The sequence below is a fragment of the Echinops telfairi genome, unplaced genomic scaffold, assembly GCF_000313985.2.
Source record: "Echinops telfairi isolate 266 unplaced genomic scaffold, ASM31398v2 ScPeMD7_5;HRSCAF=22, whole genome shotgun sequence".
NCBI classification, from domain to species: domain Eukaryota; kingdom Metazoa; phylum Chordata; class Mammalia; order Afrosoricida; family Tenrecidae; genus Echinops; species Echinops telfairi.
This window is the reverse complement of record NW_022103901.1, coordinates 24,108,354-24,122,440: the sequence shown is the minus strand read 5'-3', so window position 1 is coordinate 24,122,440 and position 14,087 is coordinate 24,108,354. Positions and strand designations below refer to the sequence as shown.

At 43.5% G+C, this 14,087-nt stretch overlaps 1 protein-coding gene across 2 annotated transcripts in view; it reads right to left on the bottom strand.

Annotated features, from left to right (window-relative positions):
- DCUN1D3 (defective in cullin neddylation 1 domain containing 3) overlaps positions 1-14,087 on the bottom strand; it is a 59,818-nt gene that overhangs the window by 14,098 nt on the left and 31,633 nt on the right. Inside the window, exon 1 of one of the 2 annotated variants that reach the window (XM_045284405.1) lies at positions 5,316-5,362. The exons of the other annotated variant lie outside the window; for it this stretch is intronic. The gene's annotated coding sequence lies outside the window, so the exon portion shown is untranslated. Of the gene's footprint in view, positions 1-5,315; positions 5,363-14,087 lie in introns of those variants that run through there. 2 annotated transcript variants of the gene reach the window in all.

Genomic DNA, 14,087 nt, shown 5'->3' with positions numbered 1-14,087 from the left:
CGCACCCTTTGGGCATCCTGACAGCAGTTCAAGTTGGGCTATGTGAGGCAGTGGCTATCTAGACGCTACAGACCAGACTGCCACCAGAGCACCTCTGACTTGTCTGGCCACTTGAGGAAGTGACAACTCTGGACACACCTCACCTGAAGGCCAGTCTGCTGTGGCCACCGGTTTTTCTCCTTTCCTCTAGCAGTGCTGCTGTCTCCACCTACAAAGTGATACTGCTTCCCTGTAGGGATCTTGGGACCTTGCATAGGGGAGGCAGGGGACAGGACGGGGCGGAACACGAGCCAGATTTTAAGAGCCTTTCTGGATGGGGTAGACTGTAGGTTCATAGGCTTTTGAGACCAAATACAGCCATGCTGTCATTTACTGCTAGCTCACTCCATTTGCTAAGTCACTTTTCTGTAACACTTGCTAGGGTGGTCTTGGAGGACCAGGGCCCTGGCACCAAACCTCTTTTGTTCACCAGAGCTGTAAAAGCCCTTCCCTCTCTCTAGGGGAGCGGTTCTCAACCCCTTTGGGGGTTGAACGACCCTTTCACAGGGGTTGCCCAATTCATAACAGTAGACAAATTACAGTTATGAAGTAACAACGATACTTTTATGGTTGGGGGGTCACCACAACATGAGGAACTGTATTAAAGGGTCGCAGCATCAGAGAGGCCGAGAACCACTGCTCGAGGGGATGAGGAGACTTGAGTCTGGGCTTGCCACTGCCCAGGGCTTTGCTTCAGTCAGGGATCCCTTAAATAAAACTCCTATATTACCATTATGGAATAGTCAGCCTTCTTCAGTCTCTTCGCGCCTTAGGATTGGTCATGCCCAGACAAGGGTCAAGACTAATAAGGCCTCAGAAAAAATTGTGAATTTACTCCAGCTTTCCCCATATTCCTCTCTAGGGCTATTTGGCACAGTGGGTGAGGTGTCCTCCCCAGCCCCTTCCCTGACTTCCAGAGGCTATCCATCAAGCCTACACCCCACGCCAAGTATCCCAGTCTCTAAACACCTCTCCTTGTCTCCCACAGGGTCCTCTGGGAGGCTGTACTCAGAACAGAAGCCAGGTGCAGCATGCAGGTGCATCATCTACAGGACCATAGGTTCGGTCCTCCGAGGGGCTGGCTAGCTTCACTTTAAAAGAGGCCCTCTGAACAGCAAGACAAACGAAAAGGAGAGCCTGTGCTGATAGGAGAAGCACTCTTCCTGATGCTTTATGCATGCATTATGTGTCCAAAGCGTTTCGTAATTCATTGCTAGAAAGTTCTGAGCTGCAAGTGAGGTGATTTCTCCATGATGATCGACTTGGGATCCTTCTATTTCTCCCCTTAACCGGCCTCCCAGAAGATACATTTATCAATTAAGACTTCACTGAAGAAGCTTGCCAGTTGCTATAATACTTGGTGGTTCAGTGGTAGAATTCTCACCGTCCGTTTGAGACGTAGGTTCAATTTCTGGTTTCAAGAGCACTTCTAGACTAAGACAAACTAGGAAAAAAGGCTTGGCTATCCAATTCCAAAAATCAATTAATGAAAAATCCTCTGGGTCACAACAGCTTGGTTTCAACAACTCAGACAGCCACAGGAACAGCAAGTATTTTGCTCTGTTGTGCCGGGGGCCAACTCATGAGAGCTAGCAACACTACCATAATAACTGCCAACACTGAAGCTACTATGCAATAGAAGAAATGTGGACCAAGAGTGAGAATTGTGGCAGGAAAGGTAGCTTAGGACCAAATAAAGGCAGCCCCCAAGCCTAGGGAACACTCATGAGTGCTTATGATCCAATTAAAAGCTGGTAGGTGGCTGGCAGGGGACGAGAAAGGGGATTGTAATAGGATGCCAAAGCTTTAAATCACACCTGCAGGCCTTAGCTTTCTCCAAATAGTATCTGGATCAATGTGAGGGCATCTTCAAAACAAATGCTCTCTAAAGAGTAAGCTCTGGGTGTATAAGAAGTTTCAAATGATGATCATAATCATTCTTGTCATCGTTGGAGACTACTCCTATCAGGGTGTGTCGTCCCATTCTCTACCTTCAAAAAGAATAAATGACAAAGGGATGTCTCTACATGTGTTCCAAAGACTTGCAGTTTGACTTTGCTTCAAAACCATACTGCCAGCCTTGCAAGGCTTTAGTGTGGAAGGTGATAGACACAAACAAGGCTGTTAGAAAAGCCTTTTCTTGTTTTTGAGAGTATAGCTAGTAAGCAAGAATACAAACTAGGAAACCATTTAAAAGGCAAGGGAGTAATTCTTGGAAAACGCACACAAAGGAAGCAACTGTTCAAACGAAATTATCTCAAAACAAATGCGACTATACCATGTGGAGGGTCTGGTTTCCAGACTTGTGTTTCTAGAGACTAGCATGCTGAAAGAAACAAAAGGCCTAAATCCACACAAACGCCACATGCGCACAGAACAGCCCCTCTAATTCCCAAGCGCACTGACTCACCAGGCTTTGCTGCTCAGCTTCTGCTGAGGAACCAGGCTGGGTACCCAGGAAAGAGGATTTTTTTTTTTGGCCACCATCTGACTCACCTACTTCAGATAACTCAGTCCCACCCCCACTGCCCACTGACACCTGCTTGGTTATACCAGCTTCCTCTAAATCTGTAGTTCTTAACCTTCCTAATGCCGTGACCCTTTAATACAGTTCCTCATGTTGTGGTGACCCCCTCCCCCAACCATAAAATTATTTTCGTTGCTATTCCCTAACAGTAATTTTGCTACTGTTGTGATATTGGGCGACCCCTGTGAAAGGGTCATTTGACCCCCCAAAGGGGCCTCGACCCACAGGTGGAGAACCGCTGCTCTAAATCCTGGCACCACAGCCTTCATGTAGGGACACAACAGATGAGGTCCCCCACCAAAGAGGCCCTAATCCCATTTACCCAGCCAGGCCACCCCAGAAAAGCATCTTTGATGACCCGACACAGCAAAACCGGCTGGAACCTGATGTCTTTTAATGTACCCAGCTGATGAAAACCAGAAGAGAAAAATCCATTTAGACAGATGATCAATCACTGAGTACCAGAAAGTCAGGTGCCTGTATTCCAACCTGGTCTCGGTCTGAAGCAGGCGAGTAGGGGGTCTCAACCCAGTGGAATTTCTGGTCACGGATGAATACGGTCTCAACCCTGACTAATTTCAGATCTGAGTGTGAGATCAGTTGCTTGCCTTCTTGCATGTAGCCCTTTTTCTGGGAAAAGACTTTTGGTCCCGGGGCTTTCCCCAACTTCAATCTCAGTGTCCTGCCTTGCGTCCCAGGTTGGCGGTATGTCAAGTGTTTTAAGTTGAAAGTCTCCCTGGGCCCATGAGCTGCTAGTTGCTGGCTAACAGCTAATGCCAGCAGTTATCAATTATTGAACACTTGATATGGTGCCAGGTACTATATTAAGCAATTTATGCACATTAATAATGCACATATCCTGACACAATCCCATGTAAAAGCAGGGAAACTGAGGCACAGAGTGAACTGTATACCATTAGACAGCAAACAGCTGGGGTATACCTGACTTGAAAAACTATGACCTTTATCCCTAGGTTGGACTGCTGAGTTCATCTACAACGAAGCTCCCAGGGAACGCCTGCCCCAGACAGGGCTTTGAGCTCAGGAAGGGCACCAAAGCAAACCCAGAGCAGCTAGGCTTATCAGGAGCCACTGGAAATACGGTGAGACCTGGTCAGCGCCCTCCCAGCGCTCCGCTGTGATCCAGGCAGGCAGATGGCCCCGGGGTTAGTCCCCCACCACCTGGCCTACATCTGATCATCCAGACAGGGGGCTGGCAAAATTTCGAGACAGAAGAGCCAATCCTGTCACTCACAACAATTTGAATATTATTCAAGAGCCATAAATATATATTTACAAACAAATACAATCACCATTATCTGAAAAATATCCTTTACTTCAGTCATATGGAGGTACTGAAAGAGTGCAGGTGGCTGGAGAGCTGCCGACCCCTGACCCAGTCCATCAGAATGGTCAAAAGCTCCCACGCTGAAGTCAAATCCCAACTCTGCCACAGGTTCAACTCTGATGGAAAGCCGAACTTCCTCCTGTGTCAAGTGGTCACGGGCCTCCTTGAGCTGCTGGGAGAAGACTCAGGGAGACTATCTGGTATATATCTGCCCGACCCACTTCAGTCAGAAAACACCCGGGTATGTCATAGCCATTATTATCAGCAACTAAGTAATATCTGGTTAGCCAAGGGGAAGCTGCAGTGATTGTCTGAACAACAGATTGCAGGCCTCAGCTTCCCCAAGTTCAGCAAAAAAATGACCAGTCCCATGAAAAGTCAACCTATAGACCCAGGGGTAGCGTGGAAAATCTCTAGAAATAACTGATCTTGGTAAACCTAAAATACATAGAAAACTTCAACTACCCAACAACAAAAAGATGTACACCAAATTAAAAAATGGGATAAAAGATGTGAACAGAGATTTCACCAAAGGTGATAATAAAAACAGCTAACAGACTCATGAAAAAAATGTTTGCAATGGTTGGTCATTACAAATAAAAACTACAATGAGTTATCACCTCACCCCTGCTAAATTGGTACTGATCAAAAAACCAGAACCCAGTAAATGGGGACACGGGTAGATTAGAACCCTTATCCACTGCTGGTGGGGCTGGACAACAGCACAACTATTAGAAAAACAGGATGGAATTCCCCCCAAAAGACCAGAAATAAAACTTCTATGTGACCCAATAATCTCACTCATCAGCATACACCCTAGATCAGGCGTCCTCAAACTACGGCCTGCGGGCCACATGCGGCCCACTGAGGACATTTATCCTGCCCGCCGGGTCTTTTTGCCCCATTTGTTTTTTTACTTCAAAATAAGATATGTGCAGTGTGCATAGGAATTTGTTCATAGTTTTTTTTAAACGATAGTCCAGCCCTCCAACGGGTCTGAGGGACAGTGAACTGGGGCCCTGTTTAAAAAGTTTGCGGAGCCCTGCCATAGATAGCTAAGAGCAGAGACGTGAATAGACATGATGTTCTTTGCAACAACAGCAATGCAGGTACTGCCGCCTTTCTTATCACCCCAACGCAATGCCCAATGAAGCGTACGACTTGACCAAGTTAAATGAACCAAAGCAGCACACAAGCATAAGGGAAAACGTGTTTGAACACAGAAGTTCGCAACAAACAGCAACAAAAACCAAGCAACGTGTTTGTGGTGATGTAAGTAGATTAGACTATGCATGCGTATAGGTATATATGTGTGAGTGTATATATGTGCCCACATGCCTACATTCATATGGCATAATACAGCATAAAGGGGGAAAAGTTACAGATACTTCTTAGATATACCTTGTGGATGTGAAGCCTTAGGATCACAGTCTTGTGGGACAACTCAACTGCTGGCACAGTGCAGTTCCTCAGGCTTGTGTTCTAGACCCCAGTCTGGCGGGTAGTTTCTGGGGTCTTCCAAGCTTTGGAGCAGCCATCTAAGACACAATTCATGATCTCTTCTTACGAGAGCAAGAGAGGAAAAAAAGGAAACAGAGACTCGGAGAGAACCTTGTCTACAGGGCTAACAGGCTTTAGGACGTGTGACCTCATCTATCCTGGGGCGAGAACTAGATGTGCTTGGCTACCAAAACCTGTCGCTCTTATCAAGGACACAGATGGATCTAATGGGAGGGGAGAAAATGTGAAACAGAACTTAAAAAGCCTGGATTTATTGGGCCAGTTGAGATTAGAGGACTGTCTAAGACTATTGCCCTGAGATACTTCATAAACCTGAACCCAAACTACCACAAAGGTAGTTGTAGATAACTAGCTTATTGTATTATAAAACAATATCATCTGTGAGTACAGTGCTCTTTTAAGAAAAACATCTATGTGAGACCAAATGGACAACAATCACTCTAAAGCAAAGATGAAAAGATAAACGGGCAGGGAAACGAAATTACTGAAAACAAAACACTAATACTGGAATTTATGAGAAGAATAACACTGTAAAAATAAAACATACATATCACCAACATCAGTGAACAATTCATGTAGCAACTGTTATATGAGAACCTAATTTGCAATGAAGATCGAAGTTGTCAAGGAGTTCATGGTGCTTGGATCCACAGTCAATGTACATGAAAGCAGCGGTCGAGAAATCACCAGGTCATTCTGCTGCAGAAGACCTCTTTTTAACACGCTGAAGAGCAAGGATGTCACTTTGGGGACTATGGTGTGCCTGACTCTCAGAGCGAGCGAGAGACAGACAGAGACAGAGACACAGAGAGAGAGAAAGGAGGCTGTCTGCTCTCAGAGATCTTGGAAACCATATGGAGCATTTCTACTCTGTCCTATGGGGTCACTATGAGTGAGAATCGACTTGTTGGCAGTGGGTTTGATTTAGTTTGGGATGGATACCATAAAGGAGCGGTGGTAGCACAGTGGGTTAAGTCCTGGACTGCTAACCAAAAGGATGGTGATTCAAGCCTGCAAGCTGTTCCACAGAAACAAGATGTGGCAGTCTGCTTCTACCAAGATTTACGGCCTAGAAAATCCTATGGAGTGGTTCTACTCGATCCTATAGGGTTGACAGATGCGGGGAAACTGGCTCAGTGGCTATGAGTTTGAATGGACACTATGGAAGAGAGGATGGTGAGATTTTGTCCCATATATTTTGGACACGTCATCAGGAGAACAGTCTCTAAAAAAGAACCTCATGCTTAAAAGGTTAGCAAAAAAGAGGGAGACCCTCAATGAGATGCAAAGACAAAGTGGCTACAAGAGTGGGTTAAAATATATCAACGACTGTGAGTTGTAGTCAATTAATATGGCCCTGCTAGCGCTGATTCACTATGTGATGATGTACTATCCTGCCTGTGCTATAGCCCCATTTGGGAGGCTGATCTCTACTACACTAAGGCACAGGATTAGGGCAGCGTTAAGACCTAACTTTACAGGGAGCAGGTGAACCAAGTCACTTTTGATTTCTTTGGGGTTATGACTGACTAAAAGACAAACCACATCGCCTTCTCAAAGCCATTCCTCACTCAGTATACAGACCTTGGAAGAGCATGTCCAAGATCTCTGTCTGCAGTGGTGGTGGCCAGATAGCAGATGCATTAAAAACTGTGGCATGGAGACAGAAAATAGCACTGAGACTTCTCCCCATCTGGCTTCAGGCTATGGGACTGTGCGACAGGGCAGCAAGTTGGCTTCCCAGACCATGGAGGCAAAGGCCAAGAGACCATGTGGCTGGATTGCTAAGGACCCAAGAAAAACTTGGCTGCTGGTTGAGTAAAGAGGTTATTATGAAGTGTTTGCTTTGGACCAATGGCTGTGGCCTTACTGTTTGATGACTTGTGGTAATCACTTAACTTCCCTTAATAAACCTCCTTAATTTTGAGTTCTTCCTTTGAGGTCTGTGGGGCTATTGCAATGAATTATTAAGCCTACCACAGAACACTTCATTGTCCTCATACAGAACTGGTACATGGATCAAGAGGCAGCTGTGTGTACAGAACGAGAGAATACTGCATGGTTTAAAATCAGAAAAGGTGTGCATCAGGGTTGTATCCTCCCACATTGCTTAATTTATATACTGAGCTAATAATCAGAGAAGTTGGGTTATATGAAGAATGTGCAACAGGATTGGAGGATGGCTTATTAACAACTGCAATATACAGATGACCCAATTTCACTTGCTTAAAGTGAGGAGGTCTTGAGGCATTTGCTGATGAAGATCAAGGATTGCAGCCCTCAGTATGGATTACAACTCAATATAAAGAAGATCCAAATCCACACAACTGGACCAACAGATAAACAGCATGATAAATGGAGAAAATACTGAAGCTGTCAAGGATTTTGTCTTGCTTGAATCCACAATCAATGATGATGGAAGCAGCAGTCACAAGATTAAAAGATGCCTGGAACTTGGTAAATCTGCTGCACAAGACCTCTTTAGAGGACTGAAAAGCACGGATGTTTTGAGGACTAATGTGTGCCTGACACAAGCCATGGTATTTTCAATGGCCTCATATGTTTGTGAAAATTGAACACTGAACAAAGAAGACCAAAGAAGAAGCAATGTGTCTGAACTGTGCTGGCGAAGAATACTGAACATACCACGGACTGCCACCAGAAGAACAGACAAACCTGTCTTGGAAGAAACACAGCCACAGTGCTGGCAAGACTTTACCTCAGGTACTTTGGACATATTGTCTAGAGAGACCAGTCCTGTAAGACTGTAATCCTTTATGGGAGTAGAAAGCCCCACCTTGGAGCAGCTGGTGATTTCGAACTGTGGACGTTCGGGCTGGCAGCCCAACACATAACCACTATACTACCAGAGCTCCTTCCATCTCTTAGGCAGCTCCATTAAACAGCAACCAGAAAGTCCTTGTCTTCTACCAGAGGTTGTTATCTGTTGCAGAGAATGGACTGCTTGTTATGGTACAGAATTGTGCAAGGAGGGCTCAACCATTCAGAGCAATTAGTGAGAGTAAGATGAGGGAAGATGGACTGGGATTATATGAAGGTAGCAGGGGAGACGAATCAGTTTTTATGATACATGGAACTACACGCTTCCTATGCAGTACTACTTCCAACCTTACAATTCTGGGGAATGGACTGTTCTACTTTTTACAGATTAATAAAGGTAGGAGGACTGGAAAATAAAGCCAGGTCAGTGAGACGCCCAAGTCCACACAGGGGGAAAAGTTTAGTGGAGAAGATAAGCCTAGTGTTGACCCTCGAATAACCCTAAATGGAAGGGAGTGGGGAGAATGCCAATGTGGTTGGCCCATGTCTAGGAGTGATAGAAAAATATATATGAATAACAATATTTTAAAAATAATTACATTTATTATTTATTAGGTCTGTCCTAACACTGTGTTAAGACCTTTACTTGAATAATCACATTTAATCCACTACAACCCTCCAATGGAGGTAATGTTATCTTTATTTTACAGATGGAAAAATTGAATAGCAGTTAAAGGATTTAGCCTGAGGTCACGAGGCCAGTATATTAAGGATCCAAACTCAGATGGTCTGACTCTAAACTCACCATACTACATTGCCAAACTCACCACTGTTCTCGGCTGTGACTAAGCACCAGGACACGTTCCATTATGGTCTAGGATCGCTTCAATCAATGTGTGAGCCCCCGGTTACTCAAGCTCTGAGTTTCTGTGACCTCAACACACAATTAAGGCGCCCGAACAGTCCTTCCAAGGTCTTAGTATTGTAAGACGACTTCAATCAAAAGAGGCCGAAACAATTGTAGCCCACATAAGAACAGGCACTTTGCCTGTGTCATGAACAGCCCATATGGTCTCCTGGCTGAGCCTTTCAGAGTCAAGGAAAAATAAAAGAAGTGGGAAAAGGAGGAGAAAGCAGGGCTACTCCAATCTGAACAAAGGTGATATTGACACAGTGCTTGTGACTGTCTCCCTCCCTCGCCTCAAGCTTGCTCTTTGCAGGGCCAGGAACAGGCCTTGACATATGGAAAGCAGACCAAAACAAGCTGGCTCACTGCTACAGCTGCCTGAGTCAGGAAACCCCTGCAGAGTGGTGTGACAGATGCTACTGGGGAGCCTGTCACCCAAGGCACAGCCTTGTGAAATGAGGAGCTAAAGAGCAGGGGGAAAATGTTGGTACCATAACACACTATCAGCAAGGCCCGTGAGATGTACGACGGCTTCCTTGAAAAAAGGGATCAATCCAACCTACCTCTCCATTCTGTTTCCATTTGGATGCTATCCTGGATGAAGAAGCTGCTAGTAGACAGTGGTATTTCTACAGAGAAGTAAGAAGAAATCTACATTTTTAACTTTATTTGCAGAGCTGTGTTAGCTACACGTTTTTAGTTTTTACTATATATGCAGACTCCCAAAGGTCAGAGAATAGAAGTACATGGATTCCTTGGACAGCTCTGTTACTGCTGCATTAGTGTTGGCAGAAGTCACTTCCCTCGGGAGTCTCAAAGCAGGACCACAAGATCCCCTTGATCCCACCTGGCAGCCCGACTGAATGGCTTGAGAAAAAGATGGAAAGTGGGTGGTGTCCACTTGTCAACCACTTTCTAGAAAGAGAACTTGCAAGAGTCACCGAGAGGAAAGACTGAGAAAGTGTTTTAGATGCAATCGCTGCTGTCACCTGGGACCTCCAAAATCACCTTTGGCGATTCGGCCTTACCCAGAGCTACTTGGGAAGGAAAACTGTTGCCTCTGCCAAAGCAAACGAGACCAGTCTGCTTCTATTTTCATGTTTCAAAGACTTTTTTGTCCCATAATGTCCTACAGCAGCTCAGTAGTTCCAGTTAGGGTTGGGTAGGAAGATAAGATTTTCTACCTCAGTCAATCTCAAAAATACAAAAGAGGGATGGAAGAAAGATTTTTTTTTTAAAAAGAAGATTAAACAAGTTGGTTAAATTTCTGCAAAATAATATTAGGTCATATAACTAAGATCAGTCTTGGCACAAAATAATTTTTTTCCTTTCACAGTCTACTGTTCCTTACTTTGCATACTTCAAATATACTACAAGATAGAGATGCGGCTGGGGACTGAGAAGTGAAGTTATCACAGGTTCCAAAGGCCAAACTCGCTGCCATCAAGTCAATTCCGACTGACAGCGACCTCACAGACAGGCTAGGTAGAATAAACGTTGTTGCGTGTCCACTGTTGAGAGTCCATTCTGACTTACAGAGACCCTACCGGACAGGGAAGAAGTGCCCCCAATGTTTCTTAGGCGATCATTGTTTGGGGAACAGATTGCCAGGTTATTTCTTTTGCGGAGTCCTTAGTGGATTCTAACCACCAACTCCGTTAGCAGCCAAACATTTAGCCGTTGTGCCACCCGGGCCTATTTTATAGCAAACAAGTAGACAGAACTCCCCAAATACCAAATGAAAGGTGCTTTTGGTCTCTTGGTTTGAGAGTTATACTAGGGGGCTTCACAAAGTTTGTAGGAGAATGAAATCGACAGATAATGGAATTTTTCGTGAACTTTTTTGAAGCCCCTTTTATGTTTAATTCCACACAACTCAAAATATCACAAATACTCGAGTATAAACCAACCCGAATATTAGCGAAGGCACCTAATTTGACCATAAAAACTGTATTAAAAATGTGCTGGAAAAACTCGACTTATACATGAGTATATATGGAAACTAAAAAAGGGCTGTCAATATTTCTTACTGACATTATTGTCTGGGCCAGAAATGTGCAAGGGGGCATCATTCAGGAAGCAGACTGCTCTATTTAGCTCTGTAATACCTGGATTTGTGCTTCATGGTACTGCATAAAAATGGCTTGCCTGCTACACACTTGATCTCTGGTCTTGCCCTTGCAGTTTTTCTTCCCTCTTAGGGAGCACCTCATTATACCTTGTTGAAGGTAAACTGCTGACTAGGCACTAATTCCCCCTCTTCCAGCTACCCTGGGGGGTAACCCAATGGTAGCTGATTAGTGTTCAAATAAGCCATTACCACATCATCTGCTCAGTTTACTTTTCAGTCAACTTCTGAGGAATTCAGAAGTCAGCAACTGATGGGAAAAAAGGCAACCGAAGATGAGATTACGTTTCTACATTTAACCCTTTACAGAATTATTTCTTGCTTTGAATTTTCATTAAAACCATTTATTTTAAATAAAATGGAGATAAATTTTTGAAGTAACAAGGAGTTTTCTATAATTGGTGAGACATGTGTGTCTCCTCAGTAGTCTCTGGTGTGCACCGGGTTGATGGGAATGAGGTCTATTTCTTCAGATTCACAGGTCATATAGGCCTCCACAAGATGGCAGCAGGCATTAAAAGTGGGATAGGAGAGTCCCACTAAACTGCCAAGGTGGAAAATGTAGATGGACCCTATACAACGGGATACCCAGAAATCCCAGAATTTCCCCCCCAAAGCTATGTATTTAGATTTTTTTACAAGTCAAAACCTTATCACCTTCAGAATACTCTCCATTACACTTAATACATTTGCCAAATCTGCGATTCCATTCTTGCTTGCTTCCAGTTTTTTTTAGTACCCCCTCCTATGTCCAATGGATCATAAAAGGGTTCAGTACACAGGAAGACAAAGAAATTGTGAGATGGATCAAAGAACAAGGAAGAAACTCAATTTAACGATGACAAACAATAGAGATAACCCAGACCACTGAATAACCACAAATGTACAGATGTGGTTTCTAGAATCACACGGTTCTCTAGATAGGGCTCAAGTTGATCATGTGGTAGCAAACTCATCTTTTAATGTTTACCAACTCTCAAAAAAAAATCAAATCCATTAAGGCCTCCTCTATCAGTCTTTTCCTATAATATCTGCCTGCAACCACATCAGCAAATTGGTCAGAGACCAATTAGGTCACTATATGGGTTTCTTTCCTGGAATCAAATTCAAGGCTTACATATTTATATTCTTTCAAGTTTACAAAACAAAGAAAAGGCACAGAGGAAAAAGTCCCCTGATACCTGAATACCTATAGTTAACATTTCAGAACATATTCTTGTCAATTTTGCCTAAAGACATATGAATGCACACATAAACACATATATGTACATGTTATGCAATGCCTATTTTAAACAAAACTGGGGCCATGATGTACATGCTAGCTTGTGTTTTCTCTAAATTCACCCCCAACAAAAAAATCTTCCTTGATCTTAGCCAAAAGGCTGAGAAGTGATAAAAAAAACCTTCCTTAGTACATAAAACATTTTGGAAGAGCAACAATTCAACAATAGTATTGGAATCTGTTTCATGTAATCCAGACTATTTCCTACAATCCAATCTGTCAAAATTTGGGACTGCACTGCAGGGGGATGGGGAAGTGGAATGGGATTGGTGACAAATGTACTAAAGCATTTTTTACTAGCAGATAAATACACCATAGAATGGAAGCATCATAATTTATCATTTTAATTTATTGTTAAGACATTTAAGCGAACTTCCAATAATTGGTTACTATAAAAATACTAGGAAAATGAAACAGCAATGCAGCTAAAATCATCAGAATCTATTTCCTGAGAATAAATTCTTAGAAGTGGTAGTAATGAGTAATGCACACAAGGATATGGAAAAACACACACACACACACACACACACACACACACACCTCTTATCTAGCTTCCCCCAAAGTATGTCAACTTACATGGTGAGTATGCCGATAACATTTCTCCTAACATCTTCCTGCCGCTTTGGCAACTAATTTGTCTTTCCTTTTGTTATAAAGAAGTAATCCTGATCAAAAGCAAATAAAGCATTACATTTTTTTTTAAGGCATTACAGTTTTGGAAGCATTTCCAACAATCAAAGTAAGATAGAAGATAGGTAGACTAGGTATACTTGCTTTAATGTGAGTAACATCAACAGTGAACAAACCCAACAGATTCTGGCTCCAAGGATTTGGCTCCCCGAAAGGCGTTAAAATGACGAGACAGGAAAAGAGATTAATCATAAGGACATCTTTTGATTATAACTAAATTTCCCAAATTTATTCTTTCAAAAGAATTCCCCCCTCCAAAAAAGACATGCCTATCTTCAAGTCTAATGAGTAATAGTCCTCTTACAATGGGTGAACATTAGGAGTTTAGAAGGCTCTAGTCCCAATGGATTCATTAAAACCTCACTGATTCACCCTGCCAGGGAATAGGAAAAAATCCAAACCAAACTTGCTGCCATCAAGTTGATACCAACATATAATGACCCTATCGGGAAGGGTTGACCTGCCCCTTTGGGCTTCTAAGACTGTGCGCCGTATCTTTCTCCCTCAGAGCAGCTGAGAGTTTTGAGCTGCTGACCTTGTGACTGCAGCCCAACTTGTAACCACTACACCACCAAGGCTCCTGACGGCGTGCAAGAGTCTCATTCAAAACAGACTGTGGAACATTAGGACAAGGCTAAGGGCTGGATTTAGAGCTTACGCTTATTATTTGGACTTCCAAGATATAGATTGGTTCTGTGGGTAATTCTTGTACCAGACACCTATCTGCTTCCTCTGGTTGATCACTGGGCGACAACCCAATTTTCACTAGGAGATCCCTCTTCCTTATTCTTGGCCATGTGGTTGAGTGTTCATAATAGAACATGTGATTCAACCAGGCCTTGAGGACGATGGTCCCAATTAGAG